A 22042-nucleotide genomic window follows, 5' to 3' on the forward strand; every position below is an offset into this window, starting at 1 on the left:
AAGCAGAGCAGCGGAAGCTCGTACGTTTCCTGCCATGGCAAGATCCGCAGTAGCTACCGGAGTGTTCTGATCTTTATAAACTTTCAGGCATGGAAACACTCCAACAAAGACGTTTTGATGCACAGACTGTCTTTGTTTTCAAAATTTTGACTGATGAGATGGACGCCCCAAGAATTTAACAGCGATTAGATTTATATGCTCGTTTGTATATGCTCTTGCTCGTAGATGAACGCAACTCTGGAATCCCAGTGAAAAAAGTGTTTGATCGGATATGAAATCAAACAGTAAAGGTACCGCCCTAGCCTTTTACGCTGAAAACATCCGCTCTGGCGCTAAAGAGCCGTTTAAAAAAGAACCGCGTCTCGGTTAAAAAATTTTCAGTTTTTCCTGATATTCCCTGATTCCTTTATCGAAAAATGAACTCCCTGACATTCCCAGGTTTTCAGGGTTCTCGACACCCTGTAATAATATAACTACTAAATATTTAAAATATTAACTACTAGATATTTAGACATTTAATTAATGTCTAGATATCGGTAATGAAGAATAATCTTCCTTTCTTTTATAATTTTTCCAAATATTTTCAAATCATTTTGAACTTTTGTAAAATGTTTCGTTTTGTAAAATAAAATTTTGTGAAAATGAATTCATTATTTTTAAATTTAAATTTTGAATAACTCTAGTTTCCGTTATTGTTAAGCTGTTTAGCAAATCTTGAGTAATTGCTTCATACAGTTTTTTTGCGTGTATACCACTACATTTCCACAAAGATTACAGGAAGGAGATTTTTTTTAATTAAGTAAGGGTGCACGTTGGGTCAAAATTCACCTTGATAGGTGATGCGATCATATGGGCGATTCTATTCTATCGATTGTGAGAGCGATGACGTGCATCCATCTCTACCCAATTCTAGAGTAGCACAGATGTTTACGCAAGTTTTTTCATTACGAAAACTGAATGTTGGATATGTGTATCGCGGTTCTATCGATGCGAAAGCAACGTTGTCTCAGAAGTATATAAATGTTCTCTACCCCGTCGTGAGAAAGCAAACAGAGTCGGACTAAGTGAGGTGGTGGTGATGAGATCGCTGGATGCCACCTCGCGCAAAGGGATTTGAATTTTCGTTTCCGAACCTGAGAAGTAGCCAAAATGATTCCAAAATAAATTGAAAATTTATAAATAAAAAAACTGAAATCATGAAAATGATTCTATAAAATGACGAAGCAGGAAGAGCAGAATATCAAAAATATCAAATCGCTTTAGTACATGAATTTGCTGTGATATGTTTTCAACAATCGGTAGAATATATATCCCGCCGCTGTCACCATGTGTAGAAGCATTCAAATAACACAGACTTCATCCACTGACTATCAATACTAACCGATAATCTTGAGTACGCTTAATTAATGTGCTAGAATGAATAAACTGAAGTCTAACAGTTGTTCTTCGCCGTGAAAAAATGCTCAATTTGCTAATGCGTCTGCAACGTTTCATTCAAATTAAAAATTATCAAAAAACTCATATGAAAAAAGAATTACGTTTGCCGGGTAATCATAGCTGGAAAAGCTTGCCTATTTTACACATCGAAATGGTACTGATTTTTGTTAATTTGGGTCATATGCGAACCTTTTAAATTTTGTTAGGAAACAAAAAATCAAGAAAAAACGCTGACGCTTGTATCAACCAGCGTTACTTTCTTGAAAATTCACAAAACCACTTTTCAGGATTTCTATCATGAATTACTGAGTCCTAGGATATGTTCTCTATAAAACATGAAAACAGAACAAACTCAATCCACTAGAACACTTTGAAAGATTGCAATAACACATGAGCAAAAAACAATATTTGTAGATAAAAGAAACGAGACTAGATTAATGAGAACAAAAAATAAAAAAAATAATAGAATTGAAAAGAATCAAATAGGTATATATTAAGAGTGAACAGAAAAAGCTATCGAAAATTAAGAATTAATTCTTTCAGAGATTCGCACTCTACTGGTCGTCACAGCAACACAAAAATATGCTGTAAGTGTTGGAAAGTGACATTCACAATATAGGTACACACAATACGAGTGTTTTTGATCCAATAAAACATATTCCGTAGCTTCATTTGTTCTCATTTTTTTTCTATTAGAGCGACATCGAAGCTCCAAGCAGCAGTAATAGTAATAATTTACTGCTTAGTTTATTACTTTGCAGTGAATGGGAGAGTAATTTTCTCATTAGTTGTGCTGTTGTGTTGAAAAGTCGGTAACAAAGCAAAATAAGTTACAACATATCTCCTAATCATGTCGCTACTGCTGATCAGGTCAAAACTAGCGCTGGGACTATCCGACCTCGGATATCCGACAAATATCCCAAATCCGGATCAATCCGATATCCGGATATTATCCGACAGGATATCCGGATTTTCGGATAGTCGGATATCCGGATATACGGATTTTGTATCCGAACATAGTTTAATGAGAATTATTCGAGGGGTTGAGGGATTGTGAAAGAGCCATTTTTCGCGTTATGTTTCAGTTGAACGGGCTTCAAAAAACAGAAAAAAAATTGTAGGTATCGGGATGGTAAATGTCCGGATATCCGACTATTCGATTATCCGTATCCGGATATCCGGTCATCCGAATAGTATTCGTCCATCCATCCGTGATCCGAGCTTCGGATAACCGGATCACGAATATATCCGGTTAAAAGTCCCAGCACTAGTCAAAACAGCAAAGCCGATTCAGAATTCTATGTAATTTAGTGGTTGGCAGGACGTTAAAGCCTCTCTATAGGTATTTTTGCCGCTGTTTGGTTAACAATATTTTAGGATGGTGACTTGGCATTTTAAAAAGTAAACTAAACTATGTAATAGTATCCTTTTCCCCTCAGAAACTGATATAGCAATCGAAACTACCTTCATAGTATCATCATTTTCGATGAAAATAGAAATCTAGAACACCGAGAGTCCCGATTACGGGTCATCCCCAGACACTTGCGCTTCGAAAGGACCGTTCTCCTGGTGTGGCGTAATCTTTCACTATAGTGATAGTTCCAGTTTGCATTATTGATTTTCAATTACCGGTATTTTAGCCCACTTTCTAGGTTTTGCCGTTTACGTATTACTATCATGCAACGCCGATGATTTTTCGCCGGTAGTAGCGCCGTCGTCGTCGGCGGAAGGCAGGAGAACGGACTTTGGAGTGGCAGCCAGTGCATGTGTGCGGTATCGAATCTACGTTATTGCACAAGAGGCCCACGGTAGTAGCTTTGCCAATAAATGGACTTTTACGCGAACGACCTTTGACTGTGGGAATCGTGGAAAGCAAAAGAAATGATATATCGCGTGTGTCTTACGCGCCAGCAAAAGCTGGCTCATCTGTCGATCACGGTCTGCCGTATTAGCGCTCATCATGGGCAGTATTAATGTGGGCAAAAATGTAGCATCCCTTCACTTTACCTACATGGACGCGCCACGAAATGTATTCCGCAACAGCCCTTTGATTGATGAGGAAGTGCTTTATAGCTTATTATCAGGTGAGGCGTGCACATGGTATAGAAAGCATCATGAAAATCTTTTCCTTTCTGTTAGTTTTTTTCTAAACTTTTACTCGTTCGATTTTGATTAGGTAAGTTATGAAACGCGAAATAAAAAATAATAGTTTCAAAGGTAAGGTACACCCTTTTAATGGGCTACAAATTATCCGGTGAGGGTTACTTGCATGTTCCCCTCGAAAGTGAAGTCGTAGAAGTGCATTTATACTTGTGGAACCGATGAGTGACGTTTGAAAATTGCTATCTGCACGGATCGAACATCGAAAATTAAAATTTCGTTTCGGCGGTAATGGTGATGACAAAAGCTGAATTTCACTTAAATAGATTATGTCATATTTCAGCTTTTTGGAAGCATCTTTTTTAAGCAATAAGCGCATATCGACTCGATTGTCTCGCTAAGCAGCGGTAAACCTCTAACTAAGTGATTGCTTTAATAGCTCTATCAATATAAACTGATACTCAATGAAACGCCGTGAGATGTCAGATATACACTAGTTGCTTACAATGTGTTTTCTCTGAGACGAAATTTTACAATTCAAAAATTGACATTGCAAGTTGTCCTTCAAAAAAAGGTAATTTGCCCTATTGTATCGTGACGAAAGACACATTTCGTGGTCGGTATTTCTTGCCGCTTTTGTAAATAAATACAAAGCGCCAAACGTCGGAACGTGTTGCTCGTGCGAAATCAAAATAATCCGTAAAAACCGCTGCTAAGCAAGAGTGACAGCTTGAGCGGCTGATGCTGGGTTTCGTCGTATTGTCTTGACTACGGTGTCATCAGCAGGGGCGGACAACGCTGGTGAGAAGCCTCCTCTAGCAATTTAGAATAATCTTAATGAATTAAGAAATATTTGACGCTACCCATTCACACTAATTTCTTCCCATTGTCGTTATTTTCACACCGGCTGTAACATGCATAACGCATAACGTTTTAATTTTGAGAGGTCATTGCGAAAAAATCTGACTCTTGTAACTCTCTGATATGCGCAGTGAAAGCGTGTGACTTGAAAAATTTATCAATATTACCAATTGTCTGAAGCGCGTCGGTATTGTTTTTCACGAATTAACATAAATGAAAAATTTTCAATATAAAAAAAAAAATCCCTGCTGTAATGATGTAACGACGCTAGGGAAAATAAGCTTTCTACTATTATGCTGTGATTTGCAGAGACGATTTTTACATCATCCAAATGTTATAGCTTCCTTTACTAATTAGTTTCTATTGGTGATTTTATATACGCCATGACAACCTTGCATATGCTGATCAGTGAAAGTTACTAACTTTTCACTTGAGTTTTATATAAGGGTTGTAATTTTTTGGCATATTCGATGGCTCGTCAATACATCGTATTGTTTGAAATTTGCTCGTGTATGTTGTGATAAAATAGTGCTACTTACTAAAAGATTACAATAATCAATCAAAGTTCTAAGTTTTACTGATTGTGTTACTATTAATTTAGAATTCAAATTAGCCACGAAGACGTCAGTTTGAAAAAAAAGTGTAGTATTTTTCTAACGAAAAGATTTGCTCCAATTTTCTGGTAATTTGATGATATTCGCCTAAGTTATGAAACAATTGCAGATCCAGCCGTTCTTAACCTTCTAGTTCCCAAGTTAGTTTTCAGGCGGACTTTGAAAAAACCACTATGAAACTTTATGAACATTTTTTAAGCATTTATTGAAGCTTTTTAGAGGTTTCACTGAAGACCGTCTGAAGGCGGCACTGGGCACTAGAGGGTTAAGTAATAACAAATTATAATCTTAGAAAAAAGTTGGTCATATTTTGTTTAACCTTTAGCTGCAGGAAAAAAAACTATCCGGTGCCAGACAAGGTGTGTTGGTTGCTATCGTCATAAATGTCATTTAAATTAGTTCATCGTATGCGAAACAATAATGAGATAAGCTTTCAGCATTTTCAGCTCTCACTGTTAAGTGAATTGCTTTTAATCAATAACATATATCCACGAGGACCAAAGCTTCGCAAACCGCATTCAAATAGACATTAATGAAAATCAAACAGCATAATAAAGATTTCAATCCAATGTTTATCAGCGATGAGCATCTGCACCGCCATCTACAGCTTAACAGGATAGTTCAAAGCTAACCACGGGCGGTATGAATCTCCCATTGCTTCCGACTTTGGGTGAAAGTACTTTCCAGCAAACTTTTCACATACTTGTGACATTTGAATTTCTTTATTTCGAGTCGAATTTGCCTTCGGGGGCTGACTTTTATTGCAGACCGTGAAAACTGTGCGGCGCTAAACCCGCAACTGATTTATGACTACTCACTTCCGAGGGCCTGTGTGGTTCAGCAGCTACGGTTATTAATAACCTTAGTCGATCTTTAGCGGGTTGCCCCTTGCACGACTTAGTCAGCCAGCAGAGGCAACCATTATTGTGGGAGCTTCTTTTTCAACGATTATGAATGGGGCTTTCCATGCAAATCAAAATTCTGCTTGTCAGAAGTAGCGTGAAGGAAGCAGAAATTTGAATTGAAAACCACAAAATTTTCGGTTTACTAGGCGAAATGACGATGTAAAATGTTTTACTAAAATCATTTGTCGTTATCCTTGCTCACTTTACACCTTGTGAAGACCTTGAGATTCAAGTTCCATTGCGCGTACCTTTCATATGATAAATGCACACAAGACATGCATCGAAGCACCGACAAATTGTTTCGTGATACAGGCTAGTTCAGTAGTATGATAAACGATCCGTATCAGTTGCACCGAAACAACTGCCTCAATTGCGCACGTGAGTCAATGGCTCCAAACATTGCCGCCCAGAGGCGAAACGGTATGGTATTAGGTTTCCTAGTTGTCAGCGGTGCTGGTAATCTAAAACCTCCGCTTTTCGCACATGAGCTCATCCATTTAACTATGTTTGGAACTTGAAACGGAACAGCCTGCGGTTAACCTTCTTATTCTGGAGTAGTAACTTGTGCGTACTTTACCGAGGAGAAACAAATTTTCACCGGACGATAGAAACCACCTGATATCTCGTGCGTCTCCTAAACAAACCACAGCCAAAGATAGTCGCAAAAAATGTTTTCGCCGCAAGTAGGTCAATGAAACCAGCATGGGTGAGCTGAGCACTGAGATGGATCCAATTAAGGCGTTAATTTTTTAGCTTTAAGTTTTAAGCGTCCGTGTTGTTCCGCATAGTTTCGTGTGGTACAACTTTGAAAGCAAAATTTTGGATGGTTAATGGTCTTCTCTTATCAGTAAAGAATGTTGATCGCCACTACAGTAAGTGAGATCCGACTACGTTGGGAAATCGGCAGAACTCACTACTTCCTCGTGACCTCAGATAATAAAGCAACGCGTCACGTCGATCGCGGTCGAAAAATGTGCTGAAGTCGAGAGGTGATGATCATGAGGAGCACCATGTGACGCAAGCAACGGTCTGCTGGTATCGCGAACTCACACTCGCCCATCTAGTATGTACAACTGACACCGTTATGTGGTAGTAGTATTTCGTCCGATAAAAGTACGCCAAGTGCAAAATTATTCTGCCCCAACAGATTGTTTCGCAGGCGGCTGTACTTACATTTAGACAAAGAGTAGCCAGCAGTACGACTGTGTAGCATAAAACTCGTGTCGATTGGATAATACACTAACCACGCAGCCAGGGTTAACCGTGTAGTGGCACACTTGGCACTATCAGCGCGGGCATGGAGATATCCCGAGCTTTTTGATGCGCTACGAAGTAGCCAATATTTATAATGATAAAGGTTTACTCCTTTCCATTTTTTAAATATTTTTTTCTGAGTTGAGTTCGAGCAATCGGTCGATTTTATATTGCAGAACTATTCGAATGGTCCCGATTATGTTTGGATCGCTTAACGCTCGGGTCATTTGCCCAACACGCCCCAGCTCACTCCTTCGTATACGTTTTCTGTGATTGCCCAGCCTGGCGTATCGATATAACTATTGCGAGCCTCCCAACGAAAATTATGGGGCTTTCAAGTGCTGCTTCTGCCGATCATTCACTATGACTGGTGGTTATACAGCTACTCGACAGTGCACCACATAGGTATAACAAGCATGCTACATCACCCCACAACGGATTGTGGGCAGAAATACTTTTCATCGATGACAATTAAACCCGCTCCGTTGTGGCCGCTACGATTTCCACTGATCAGCTGCCTTCGCCGGCAAGTGACCTTCAAATTTTGTTTGTTACTTCGTCCAGTCCATTGTGAGTTGTGTTTTTCTACTTCTCTACGATGCTTGTAGATTGCAGCCCAACACAGCAAAAAAAACCATAACGACCGTTGTAGCTGTTGCACAACTGAGTCACCGGAGCGGCAAATGAGCAAACCAGCTAGAAATGCGACCTTCAACTTCCGGTATACCGGTAGTGAGTAATAAGAGAATTTTATAGTATATCTCTACGAATGATATAGTTTATGCGTGAATCGTGCATTCAAGGGTAAAGAGAAATAAAATAAACTACCTTATCAAAAACCAAAAAAAGAATCAAACATGAAGCAATCAAGTGTCAGGAGGGTGCAGTAAAGTGTACTGGATATCTGACATAACTCGAAGAACTGGTTTTCGGGAAGACTGTCGGTTTCTGCGATGAACAAATGGAGTCACTGCTCTTGTCGCTAAGCTTCACTTGTAGTGACCAATCGATGTACGCGCTGTATCACAAACTCAAACAGCAACAACTTCGCAGACTTCGCTCACACGGAACACGCAAACTGACATTGAATTTCCTTCTCACTATACTCAATTATTAACCACTTTATTGCTTCTCGTGCCTTCATCCACTTTTCTTTTCCAACAAATGCGGGCAGCCTCTGCCTTTGCCTTTACGTACATGTAAGTATTACCCCACGTTATGTTAAATTTCCAGCATATTGCACTACAAAAATTGAACACCGCGACTTTATTGCCTATTCCAGATTGATTTATTTTTAAAATTATAGTAAAAATCACTGATTCACGCTAAAATAGTATATTTTTCCACCCGCAATCACTAACTAACGCGCAATCACTCTCACAAATTTAGCAAAACTACATACCCGCTCGAGCAAAAACGTACAAAACAAGCAACATTTTGTTCCTTCGAAACGTCAAAGTGCGACAGCAGCTGCTGTCAGTGCGAGTCGACAATGCTGCTGCGCAGGAGCGACGAATAGCGCGACACGGTTGCCACCTGGTAGTCGCTGGATGCAACATAGCGTCGAATGCCGACGCCGTTGCGGCCGGGTAATGTTTGCCCCTGGCTGGTTAGGCAACAAGCATTGCAATGCTGAGAAGAGGGGTGGGAGACCCTGTTCAGACCTCTCGGGCGATGAAAATTTGCGATTTTCCGCTAAATAGGTACAGTTTTAAAATACTGTTTCGAGGCACAGTAGGTTTGAGATTTACTTTTACAACAGATTTATTAACTTTAATCAAGTTTAAAAGTTAGAGCTAATTTTTACTAAGAACATGGTCCTTTTTTAAGTTATTATACAACCTAAGACACTTTGAGCATTCTTGCAACCAAATATATAATACGGAAGAAAACCTTACGATTAAATGCAAATTAAAACGTGTTTGCAAAAGAAAGTTATTCTAAGCGCATATTACCAATTTCTGCAACAGTCATATGCTTAATCTGGTTTGGTCATGGTAAATAAACAGATAAGTCTTACTTACAGTCAATGTTGCGATGTATTTCTTGAACTGAATTATTCGTGATACTCACCTGAAAAGAAAATAGATAAACGTTAAAATTTACATTTGAGAGTCCCATTTGAACATTTAATGGTAGGTTGAATAATTATATGTGTATATATTAGGGATAGTGATACAGTTAAGTCGCAAAAAAGTTTCAAACTATACAAAACTATTTTCTGGTAAAGGATGCAGTGTAAATTTGTATTACAGTAACAATATAACGCATCTAAACCCAAAAATACGCAAATATAGGCCAAAAAAACGCAAAAATAAAGCCTTCCCCATGTCCTGCACAGGATGAAATCATCACCAATCGATTTATTGACCAATTTCCCATAAGAAATGCTACATTTTAGGTATCTTAGACTGAAATTCTTCACTAAAATTTGTTTTTTTTAGTAAATTTTTCCTGCGAGTAACTTTGAGAAGTTGGTTTGCAATCACGTAACGTTTGCATTAAAAAATTTAATGAAAATCTCCTATTTTCTATAGGTTTATCTCTTTTATCTTCACACGCACTGTCGAGACCACTCATGGAGCATCAATCTTAGTAACCCAGGAGTCAGCGGAAAAACAAACTGGCAGTTCTATTAGTCGAACGGTGAAAACAGTGAAAACAGCGAAAACAGTGGAATTCATGTGCGCGTTCAAAGAACGTTGTCCCGCCGCGTCAAAAAGGTACATCAGCAGGACAACGGCCGTTCCGGCATCTACAACATCTTGGCACTATTGGATAACAATCAGAGCACCGGAAGAAAGCCTGGTTTCGGACGGTCGACGACTCTGAGCGATAAGAAGCTCCAAAGGATGCTGAAGAGAAAGACCGATAGAAAAGTGGCTACAGTTTTGCGTGCGCTTGGCCGGGAGATCGGTGCAACCGATCAAACAATGAACAAGTCATGTCAGGAAGGGTCAGTCCCGTCCATTAGTTTCAGAGCTGCAGCCAACGACGCTGCGGCAGCGACTGAATGGTCAAGTCGATTTTTTCCCGGCGAATCGGGACGTGACAGGGGTGAAAGACGACGAGACCTATCTTACCCTGGATGGCAACGATTGGCAGGGCGCTTCGTATTTTACTTCCCCCGTGAAGGAAATGAGCTCCGAGGTGAAGTTCATTTCACACACCAAGTTTCTCAAGAAGGTGCTGCTGTGGTTGACAATCAGCGAGGATGTCAAAGCCACTCTGTCGTGGACGTGGAAATTTATAGTACGAGGTTCCTGGTGGAAGTTGCGTGGCGAAGGATGAAGACGCGGTGTTTCGGCCAGATCTGGCCTATTAGTCGAAACGATCATTGGAGGAGATGGAGCAGCTGAATATCGATGTGGTACCCAAGTTGGCGAACCCAAGTTGGCCAAACGTCTTCAGCTGCTTATCTTCGAGGATTTCCGGACAAATCTAAAGCGTAAGATCTGCTCCAACAATTTTGTAGCGAAAACTGAGGAGAAATTGGTAAATAAAATGAAGGAAGAACTCAGAAGCATGCCTACATGCATATTTTGGTCCGCCATTGCAAGTGTAGGACTGCCGGAAAGCGACTCACAAGAGCATAGAATTTATTTTGCAAGTAAGCTAATATAAATACCTTCCATGGGAAATTTATCAAACTCAATTATCTGCCCTAGTTTTTTTTTATCACCATCAAAAAAAGTCAATTTTTTAATGCAAACGTTACAACAATTCCAATTTGAAGAAACTGGTTTAACGAATTAACCTAAAAGGGTTATTAACCTAGGAGTCCATTAAAAAGAAAAAAATAAGTTGAAGGATTTCTCGAACGTTGATCACACTAATTTTAAGCTAGAAGCAGTGTCGCGGAAAAGAATTAATCAAAACTAATAATCATGTTTTAACAATATCAAGATACAGATATATTCTCCCGAAGAAAATTACACTTCTTTAAATACAACGAGTTTTTTTTAGAAAAGATTTTTCTCTAGATTTGCATGGAGAAGTGGAGTACAACAAGAGCCTAAATAGCTACGCTATTCCAAGCTAATCACCTATTCCAAAGATAGCACAATAATCAATCAGTGTCGCTTTCGGTTGAATTAGTGTCATAATTGGCATAATAACTGTCATGGGAAAATAAAAATAGGAATACATATTTAGATTAGTAATTCCTACTTGTTATCGTTCGCTCTATGTTGAGAAGAACAGCGCAACCATCGGTTCGTTACAAAATCATGGTGCCACTGCAAGGACAACTCAATTACATAACGGAAGTCCCGTTGCTCGATTGTTTTTCGTCGACCGACCTTTCACTCCGTCTCGTGACACAAGGCGGCTACTACATTTGTGGGAATTTTATTGATTGCGCCCCTACGGCAGCATGGCGAAAACAAGTGTCACACGGATCGATTTGAAAAATTAAATGGCAACACATAGCGCTTTTCGCAGTCCAACGTTAAATTCGACCTGTTTAGGGTGCAGTGACAACAGTGCTGGCTGTGGCAAATTCTTCACGAAATGATAAATCAACTTGTCCTGGCAGCAGCTAGCAATGTTGGGTGGACTGTTATATCACCCGGCCGGTAGGGTAGTCAACGAGAGTGAACTAAAACCAAGGCGTGTAGCGCATAATATCAGCTCCGAGACTGGAAATAGAACCACAATTTTATTGATTGGAATAGCTAACCCAAAACACAGGACAAAATACAAAATTATTTCGATACAGTCTCACTTTGAAAGATTTGATTACCATACTAACTTAAATGATACTATTCTATTTATTAGTATAGAGAAACAGGATTTTTTTCTTAATAAACACTATTTGGCAACAATAATATACGGAGGGTTTTTGAACTTTTAGATACGAGCTCGTGACTAATTCAAAAACAGGAAAAACATCTGCTGTACCTGGGCGGGGGCCTAGTGTGGTTGGTAACGTCTCCGCCAACCACGCTCGACGCCTGGGTTCGAATCCCACCGCCGACATAGGTGTTGATGGTTGTGAGGTGGCGTGATCCACTCACAACCAACCCAACTGGTCTAGATTCAATCCTAGCCGACACCGGGAGATTTTCTGAGGCGAAAAATCTCTGGGATCACGCCTTCCATCGCATGAAGAAGTAAAGCCGTTGGCGCCGGTCCGTTAATAAACGGGTCGTGAGTTAGGGTCCTGGATGTGGAGTCGCCTCCCTGGGCGTCGGTGATTGGCCACAACAGTGGCGGAACTAGACCGACGGAAAATAAGCGAGAATAAAAAATAAAAACCTGCTGTACCTAAGCGGCATGGCCAATCGCTCAAACTAGCATTTTACCTAGTCACGGTTGATATCAACAAGACACGTAATAAAAGTGAAGCTTCCGCTGAGGCTTGCATATTTCTCATCCAAACATATGAGTACAGTCAAAGGCTGGTAAATTGTCGATCCCGGAAAAAAACGCATAACTTTTGCAGTCACCTGTCCACCAGGGAAAGATGAAGACGTAGCAGACACGATTGGTGAAAAATACTAACATCAAACTCGTGCTGACGGAAGACTGCATTGGAATTCATGCAAGGAAAAGGTGTCCAGTTACGGCAAGTACATCGGTATCTCTCTCCCGTACAGGTGCGTATGTCTATCGCACAATCGATCGGGACGGTACCAGTTAGGCACGACATACCGCCCGATAGTGTGTTACGTGAGTTGATGTAAACGGTCAATCCCGAATGGATTATACATGCAGGAGACGTCGCGTCGCGTTTAACCTCTTGATGTCCACCGCTGTCGAAAATGATTTTTTTTTGAAATACATTGTTAAAAGAATTGCCATTATAACGATTTTAGGTTATTTCAAACTGAAAAGTCGTATTCTTTTAGATTTTTACAACTTGGGTATAAAAGAGTTAATGTAGTATTTTATATACATCGAAGAGACATTCGTGCATTGCTGAAAATTTACGATACGTTGTATACATTAGCAATAGATACTGTAAGACTCATACGCACGATTAGGTTGCGCTTGATGGGGTAATCGAAAAAAAAAATCAATCGACAGTCGTAAATTGTTTCAATGTGCGTGATACAGTGTTGTTGCTATTTTATTAGCTCCCAATTTCATCTACACCTGTTTTATCAATTGTGGTTCCTATTTTACTAAGCTCACAAAAAGAGACATTTTTCAAATATAATACGAGCGAAATTGTTGATGTTGCAAATAACACCCAAGTTTAGCCTAATTTGAGATCAGTTTCTTTTCCGACTCTTAGAAACGAAAAAAATAATTTTTCACGATGTCGAGCCAAATTAGTGAGCATTTCATTTGTTTTTATTTTCTAGCCATCGAAAGTGTTTCTAATAAACTTGAGCTCTGAGTTCTTGAGAAGCTTTTTTGGCGATTATAAAAGTGTTTCATTATTGAGTCACAGAGTGTTGAAAGTGTTTCATTCTTGAGTCTTAAAGTCTACTGTTGTTTGCTCAAATTAGGAAACTCTTCATTAAATGACGCTGGGAGTCTGTTGTGCAAGAATAATACAACACGCCAAAATAGTATTGCAATGTTTTTTGTCGTGCTATACGTAACATATGTCTGTGATCTAGACCCGATCAGAAGAGCATAACTAAAAAATTACAAAATTCTATCTACGCTAGATGCTTATAACATATTTTGATACAATTTTGTATTTTCCCATATAATTTTGATAACAAAATTGAACCGGAATGAGTTATAATAACAAAACCTGAAATGAAGTAGTTCTGAAACAAGTCTAACTAATTTTTCGTTTTTATCAAAACCTGTTGTTTCTAACAATGTTTGTTATTATACTGTTCTATATACTATCTTGTTTTATTAGAAAGCTGATACATTAGTAACAAATTTTGATATGTGTTTGATACTAGTAAAATCATTTCTGTTATAATTTCTGTTATTTTAACACCTAACGGGATCAAATTGAAAACACAGCCTGTAAGATTTTTCCCGTAACAAACTAACAGCTTCTGTTACATGTTTGTTCTTTCTTTCTGATCGGGGAACCTTCATTTGGTTTTAAAAATTCAATGTCTATTAACCTATTTCAATAAGGCAATATCCCAAATCGTCACGACTGCATCAATCTTCGTACTTTTCACATGCTAAGAAAGCTAGGGTGTCGAAAAGTTGTTACAATCAACTTCCCTGATTTTCCTTGAAATATAACGTTATTATTTTACCTGACATTTTTCAGCATTCGGCACAAAAAAGTATAACGTAGATGAACGCAACCCTGAAATCCCAGTGAAAAAAGTATTCGATCAGATATGAAACCAAACAGCAGCGGTCCCGAATCAGCCTTTTATGCTGAAAAAATCAGTTTTGCGCTGAAGAGTCGTTATAAAAAAATCGCATTTCGGTTGAAAAAAACTTCCCTGATAATTTTTCAGTTTTCCCTGATGTTCACTAAATTCCTTGATCGAATCTAGATAAATTCCCTGAGATTCCCTGATTTTCCAGGTTTTCGCCACCATGGCGAGCGCTCTACCATGTGAACTACATCCATGACGAGAGAAATTTATTTTACACTATTGTAGGTACTAACATGAATAAGAACAACGAATGAACATTCAAAGAATAAACATGTAATACAATATCACTGACTGAATAGAATGAGAAATAATTTATTTTCTAAGTCTAGCGCTTGGGGCTTTTCGAGAAAATAGTTGATTGTCGAATACCTTTTGTATTTCTCATGTCTTGAGAAAGGCAGTTTGTTGTTCAAAATCAGATATGCTGATCGCAACTTTTGTGCTGCCCCGGCAGTGGCGGAATAAGGGAACATCCATTAATGACGTAGCCTTTTTTTAGGTTTTTTTGTAATTGTTCCTTTTTTATGAAGAGGTCATTATATAATATCAGTTTTTATTGTAGACTTACGACTGTTGTTTCAAAAGGGCTTGTCCAAAAATGTGATATGTTTATGTTTGCTTGATGAATAAAATGTTTAATATCAGAAAATCGGTTTGTTTGATTGAAATGGTGTCTTCAGCAAAGTTTAAAGGCTCAAATACACACATGGCGCAATGACACCTTCTCCATACAAAATAGAAGGCGTGATCGCCATCTCGCCTTCCATTTTATATGGAGAAGGCGTCATGACGCCGTGTGTGTATTTGGGCCTTAGGGCAATAAAATTGCGGTTCTGAAAAATATATATGCAATGTGAAAATCTTGTTTTTCTGGGCCAAATTTTCCAAATTGTCACCAAATATTAAATATCTTACAAAGTACCTTTTTTAAAAATCTCAATTTAAAATAACAATGTTTGCTACAATTGACCAACATTTTATGTTTTATTTGAGCAAAAATTGTTTGTTTAATTTAGTATATGTCTTCAGTAAAGTTTCATATTTTGAAAAAAAAAAAAAACGAAAAAAATATATTCAGATTTTTTAGTGTATATTTTTTTGAAGGATAAAATTACTATCTACAACTTTACCGAAGACACTATACCGATCGAACAAACGCTGAAGATTTTTTTATCAATACTTGAAAAAAAGTAGACCTTTGAAGATATTCAATTTACAGTGATTCTTTTAACTTTTTCTTAATGAATTTTTCTTTTCTTACGGTATTAATTTTTCCTGGTACGACAAAAATGCTATCTACAACTTGACTGAAGACATATCATTAATAAAACAAGCTATTTTGACTAAAATAAAACAATACATTTTTTTTTGAAATTCGTCACTTTTTTGTTTCTCATTTCAGCATCACTAAATGTCGACAAATTGTAGCAAACATTGTCGTCTTAGATGTGTAAAATAATGAGATTTTTAAAAAAGGTACTTTTTGAGATATTCAATATTTTGTGACAAACTTGGATAATTTGGCCGAGAAAAAACTTTTTTTACAGTGTATACATTTTTTATAGAACTGCAATTTGGTTACCTCCGACTTTGCTGAAGACATTATTTCAATCAAACATGTCGTTTTTCTGATATAAAATATTTTCTGAATTTTTCTGATATAAAATATTTTATTCATCAGTCACATTTTGGATCAGCAGTCGTGAGTCTACATGAAGAATTGATATTCTAGAATACCCAATCCGCACGAGAGTCACAAATGAAATAAGGCTTTGGTCTCAGTATTGTCCCCCAAACGATTTGGAAAAAAATGGGGCAACAGTTTTTGTGATTGAGTAACTATTACTTTTTGTAGAAAAACTTGTGTGAATTTTCTCACAAAAGTCACTAAAGTTTCCATCAAAAAACTAATTTTTGTATCTGTGACAATTGAATTAGAATTTACAAGTTTTTCTCTAAAGAATCACAGACCAAATTACTCTACTTTGGAAGCAAGGGTATTTTTTTTATTAAGTAGTCACGGTGATAATTTGAAGAACAAAAAACAATTTGGTCCAGAGTAATAGTTTTCCCAGTTAGTCACTGTGACTTTCAAAAGGAAATATACAACAACAGTTTTGTTTAAAATAAGGTGTGACCTTTTAAAAATCTTATAAGTTATTAGAATTGTCACAGTGATTTTGGTAATCATCTCTTGTGGTTTGAGCTGATATCAGGAAAAGTAAACATCAAGCTTAGACCGATAAATATCACTGTTTGATCACAGTGACTTTTGTCAGGAAATATATGTTTTTAGATAATTTTAGAATATGTAATCCTTTTAAAAACATATATTTTATTAACATTGTTACATGAATTTGTGTATTTTTTTCAATCAAATAACAAAGAAAACATTACTTCGATATTGCATATTCCCTCCATCCAACGTTCGATTAGTATTGTCTCACAAGAGTCTCCGTATCGATTGATCTTTATTAAATAATCTATGATCATTATCGAAAAGAATGAATCTTTTTCTACAAAGGTCATCAAAAATAATTGGTGACGAATTCCTTTAGTTTTTTGGTTCATCAAGATGGAGGTGATAATTACTAAAAGCGGTCAAAATATATATATAATAATTATATAGCATAATATAATTTATACATTTTCCCCGTGAACTTCATATATTTTGTAACAATATTATAACAGGGGCTGCATTAGAACAGACATATGATTGAAAAGATGAATGAATGTAATATTTTTATGTTTCTGAAATATTTAAAATTTTCCGAATATTAATCAAAACCTAATTTTTCTGAAGGCGCATAAAAATTTCAAGGGGTAGACAATATACTTTTACCATAATAATGGAATTGTATTTTGAGAACACTTTTGGCATTTATCGCAATTCCAACTTCTTGGGTTTCATTACTTTATATGTACAAAGTACACATTCAGTAATATCTAATTTCCAACAGCGAAATAAAAAGAATCTAAAAAAGTAATGAGAGTTGGTCACGAATGAAATATTCTATTCTAGGACTTTGTCACCAAAAAGTATTCATGTATTTATTGATGAAAATACGACTCGCGGTGACAACTTCAAACAAAGGAAACGTTTCTAAATTCTCCTATGAACATCACCAAGTTGTTAATACGAAAAAGCAGAACATTCTAACAAACCACTTTGTGACAATTACCAAGTTTGTATAAGGCTCTAAGCCCCGCCTTTTCGACGCTTTTTCAGCATTCCTGACCATTTACAGAAAATGTTCTTCGTACGAATATGAATTTTCTTTCAAAGGTCACCAACATGCCATTTGTGCGGACTGGGTAGGGATGTAACGGATATCCGCATCCGCATCCGCAAATGCGGAACATCCGCATGAAAATTGACATCCGCATGAAAATTGACATCCGCATCAACATCTGCATCTGAATCACATATCCGCATCCGCATCCGCATCTGCAGATGTCTGAAAAATCACATCCGTAACATCCCTGTTCTAGAATGACATTTTTATCAAGAAGGAACAACTGTACAAAGTTTCAGCGAAATCGGAAGTGATCGATCAGGATCGATTTGTGAGGTATCGTGGACTTGCTCTATATTATTCTGTTGACCTCTTTAGATAAAGCCAGCAAGCGACCAATCAGAGGACGTAATTTTCGTTTCAACAAGGCTTGACAACTTTCAATAGCACAATAGTATGCATAATGAAACAACATTTTTTTGCATTTGAACGGATGCGTGAATATTTTTTCAATCGATTGCAACAAGAATGAAGGAAACCGATTGGTACAAACCGACTTTAAAGCTTTCAAAAAGGGGCAAATTGTGTCCTCTTTCCATTGATAGAATTTCAATTTACACCGCTATGTGGTAGGCTAAAGAAAAACGAAGCTCTACGCCAAAAGTGAAGAAGTAAATGATGACTTCGCGTTTTTTGAGTTTCTGTAGGGTAACATACAACCAAGAACCACAATGCGTATGCGTATGCGGATCTGAGATTTTTTGAATCATTTCCGTCATGGTTTAATTTGGTTTTCAAAAGGATTTTTTTTATATTTTGAACTGTTTGAGAAGCGGTTAGGAATGATTTTCTTTTACTTCATTTACGGTTTCCAGCAGCTATGTTTGCTTTTCAAAGTAAAATTTATGGGATTATTATGATTATTTTCTTTTTATGATCGCTAATTGCTTTTGAAACTCTCTCTGATGGTAAAAATCAGATAACTCTGAACTTGATAAGGAATCCTTGCTTTAAGCTTCTGAAGTTTACCGGAGTGCTTTTTATCAATTCTAAACCTGAGCCTAATTGAAAATTTTGCTTTTAACATTTTGTTTGGTTTCACGTGACCTTTAGAAACACTTTTTAGTGGCTTTCCGTTTTCTATCAGCGATGGAGCGATGGAGACAATTCTTTATATGCGATTTGACATAAAGTTTTCTTACTGTGCATTATAAAATGACATCTCTGTCAAAATCAAAATACGAGCTAAGACTTGATAAAGTGCGAATCGCTTGATCCTACAGATGTTACATATTTTCAAAAGTAGTTTATTGTAATAATAAAATCAAACCATCCGCTCTGTTTTTTTTTTTTTTTTTTTTTTTAATAAAAATGAGTATGTGTGTTCAATCACAAATGGTGACCTCTCAACACTGTTAGAAATTTGTAATTTTAATTGTTAGGATTTGTTTGCTTTCGCAATTAGGACTTATCATTCGTAGGGATTTAAACCTACTTGTCAGAAAAGGGGAAGTAAACTTACAACTAACTTAATTGCTAACTCATTGGCTATAAAGAGAGCTTATCGTAGCAATTGAGGATTGCAACGATTTTTGTCGAAAATTGTTAATAATTTTATTTGACATAGTTTCTAATGGTTCAACACCAGTAAGTCTATGTAATTCGAGTGTACCAAACCAAGGAGGACGCTTCAAAATCATTTTTAGAATTTTATTCTGAATCCTTTGGAGCGTTTTCTTCCTTTTTGAACAGCAACTTGACCAGATCGGTACAGCATAAAGCATTGCTGGTCTAAAAATTTGTTTGTAAATCAAAAGTTTGTTCTTTAAACAAAGTTTTGAATTCCTGTTAATGAGAGGATATAAACATCTCGTATATTTGATGCACTTGGCTTGTATACTCTCAATGTGCTCTTTGAAAATAAGTTTTTTATCATAAATTAGTCCCAAGTACTTAACCTTGTCAGACCAACTTAAAATAACCCCATTCATCTTGACAACGTGATTATTGTTTGGCTTGAGGAAAGAAGCCCTAGGCTTATGCGGAAAAATTATCATTTGAGTTTTAGAAGCATTAGGAGAGATTTTCCACTTTTGCAAGTAGGAAGAAAAAATATCTAAACTTTTCTGCAATCGACTGCATATGACACGAAGACTTTTTCCTTTTACGGAAATGCTTGTGTCATCGCAGAACAATGACTTTGTGCATCCTGGAGGCAAATCAGGAAGATCTGAAGTGAATATGTTGTACAGGACTGGACCCAAGACTGAACCTTGAGGCACACCTGCTCTGACAGGAAATCTATCAGATTTTGAATTCTGATAGACAACCTGCAGAGTTCGATCAGTAAGATAGTTTTTTAAAATTTCGATAAGGAGAATTGGAAAATTAAAAGTTTGCAATTTCGCAATCAAACCTTTATGCCAAACACTGTCGAAAGCTTTTTCTATGTCTAAAAGAGCAGCTCCAGTGGAATAACCTTCAGATTTGTTAGCTCGTATCATATTAGTAACTCTGAGCAATTGATGAGTAGTGGAATGCCCATGGCGAAATCCAAACTGTTCATCTGCAAAAATTGAATTTTCGTTAATGTGTGACATCATTCTGTTAAGAATAATTCTCTCAAACAGTTTACTTATTGAAGAAAGCAAACTGATTGGTCGATAACTGGAAACTCCAGCTGGGTTCTTATCCGGTTTTGAAATGGGAGTAATTTTTGCATTTTTCCATAATTTGGGAAAATATGTAATTTTGAAGCAGCAATTAAAAATTTTCACTAAAAATTCCATTGTGCTTTCAGGGAGATGTTTGATTAATAAATTAAAGATTCCATCGTCACCAGGTGCTTTCATATTTTTGAAATTTTTAATAATTGATTTATTCTCATTCAAGCTAGTTTCAATTATTTCTGCAGGTAAAAAATTCTGGGAAGAAATTAAATCAAATTGACGTGTGACTTCATTTTCAATTGGACTCACACAATTCAAATTTGAGTTATGAACACTCTCAAACTGCTGAGCAAGTCTTTGAGTCTTTTGTTCATTGGATACAAGAAAACGTTCACCATCTTTTAAAACTGGAATAGGCTTTGAAGGTTTCTTAAGAATCTTCGACAGCTTCCAAAAAGGTTTTGAATATGGTTTCAGTTTTTCAACTTTAGTTTCAAAATTTCGATTTCTCAGAAGAGTAAATCTATGTTTAACCTCTTTCTGTAAATCTTTATAAATAGTTTTAAAAACAGGGTCACGAGAACGTTGATATTGACGTCTGCGGACATTTTTCAAACGAATTAGAAGTTGAAGATTTTCGTCAATTATTGGTGAATCAAATTTCACTTGAGCCTTTGGAACAGAATAATTCCTGGTATCAACAATTGCACATTTTAATGCTTCCAAAGCAGAATCACCTCGTTTTGCAAATCAAGCTCATTATTGAAATTTCTCTTAATATGAGTTTTGTATCTTTCCCAATTAGCCTTGTTATAATTAAAAACAGAGCTAATAGGGTTTAAAACTGATTCATGTGATAAAGAGAAAGTTATTGGAAGATGATCAGAATCAAAGTCAGCTGGTGTGATCAAATCACTACATACATGACTTTGATCTGTTAGCACCAAATCAATTGTTGATGGGTTTCTTACAGAAGAAAAGCATGTAGGACTATTCGGAGTCAAAATAGAATAGTATCCTGAAGAACAATCATTGAATAAAATTTTTCCATTGGAATTACTTTGAGAGTTCATGGGAACGATGTTTAGCGTTAAAATCGCCGATTATAAAAAATTTCGAACGATTTCTGGTGAGTTTTTGTAAATCACCTTAAAAATAATTTTTGTGCTCGCGTGTGCATTGAAATGGTAAATATGCTGCGGCAATAAATAAAATCCCAAGTTCAGTTTGAACTTCAATTCCCAAAGTTTCAATAACTTTCGTCTCATGATGGATGAATAACAATTGCAACTCCACCGCCGGAACCCTGAATCCTATCATATCTATGAACCACGTAATTGGGATCAAATTTTAATTTAATGTTAGGTTTTAAAAATGTTTCAGTAATAATTGCAATATGCACATTATTTACTGTTAAAAAATTAAAAAACCTCATTCTCATTGGCCTTCAATGAGCGAGCATTCCAATTCAAAATTTTGATTGGTTTATTTAAAATCATTGCTAAATTTTAAATTAGAAACAATTTTAATTGTAAATTTGTACCTATTTGGATGGCTTCAAACATTGATTTTGCCTGCAACATGGCGTTCATAAGATCGCGCGCATTGCTTGTTGCAGAAAAGAAAGTTTACCTGCCGTAATAGGCCCCA

At 36.8% G+C, this 22042-nt stretch overlaps 1 protein-coding gene across 5 annotated transcripts in view; it reads right to left on the minus strand.

Moving 5' to 3' along the window:
• LOC129732613 (trafficking kinesin-binding protein milt) overlaps positions 1-22042 on the minus strand; it is a 161542-nt gene that overhangs the window by 51026 nt on the left and 88474 nt on the right. Inside the window, exon 1 of one of the 5 annotated variants that reach the window (XM_055693631.1) lies at positions 8000-8323. The exons of the other annotated variants lie outside the window; for them this stretch is intronic. The gene's annotated coding sequence lies outside the window, so the exon portion shown is untranslated. Of the gene's footprint in view, positions 1-7999; positions 8324-22042 lie in introns of those variants that run through there. 5 annotated transcript variants of the gene reach the window in all.

Source organism: Wyeomyia smithii, chromosome 3, assembly GCF_029784165.1.
Source record: "Wyeomyia smithii strain HCP4-BCI-WySm-NY-G18 chromosome 3, ASM2978416v1, whole genome shotgun sequence".
Classification (NCBI taxonomy): domain Eukaryota; kingdom Metazoa; phylum Arthropoda; class Insecta; order Diptera; family Culicidae; genus Wyeomyia; species Wyeomyia smithii.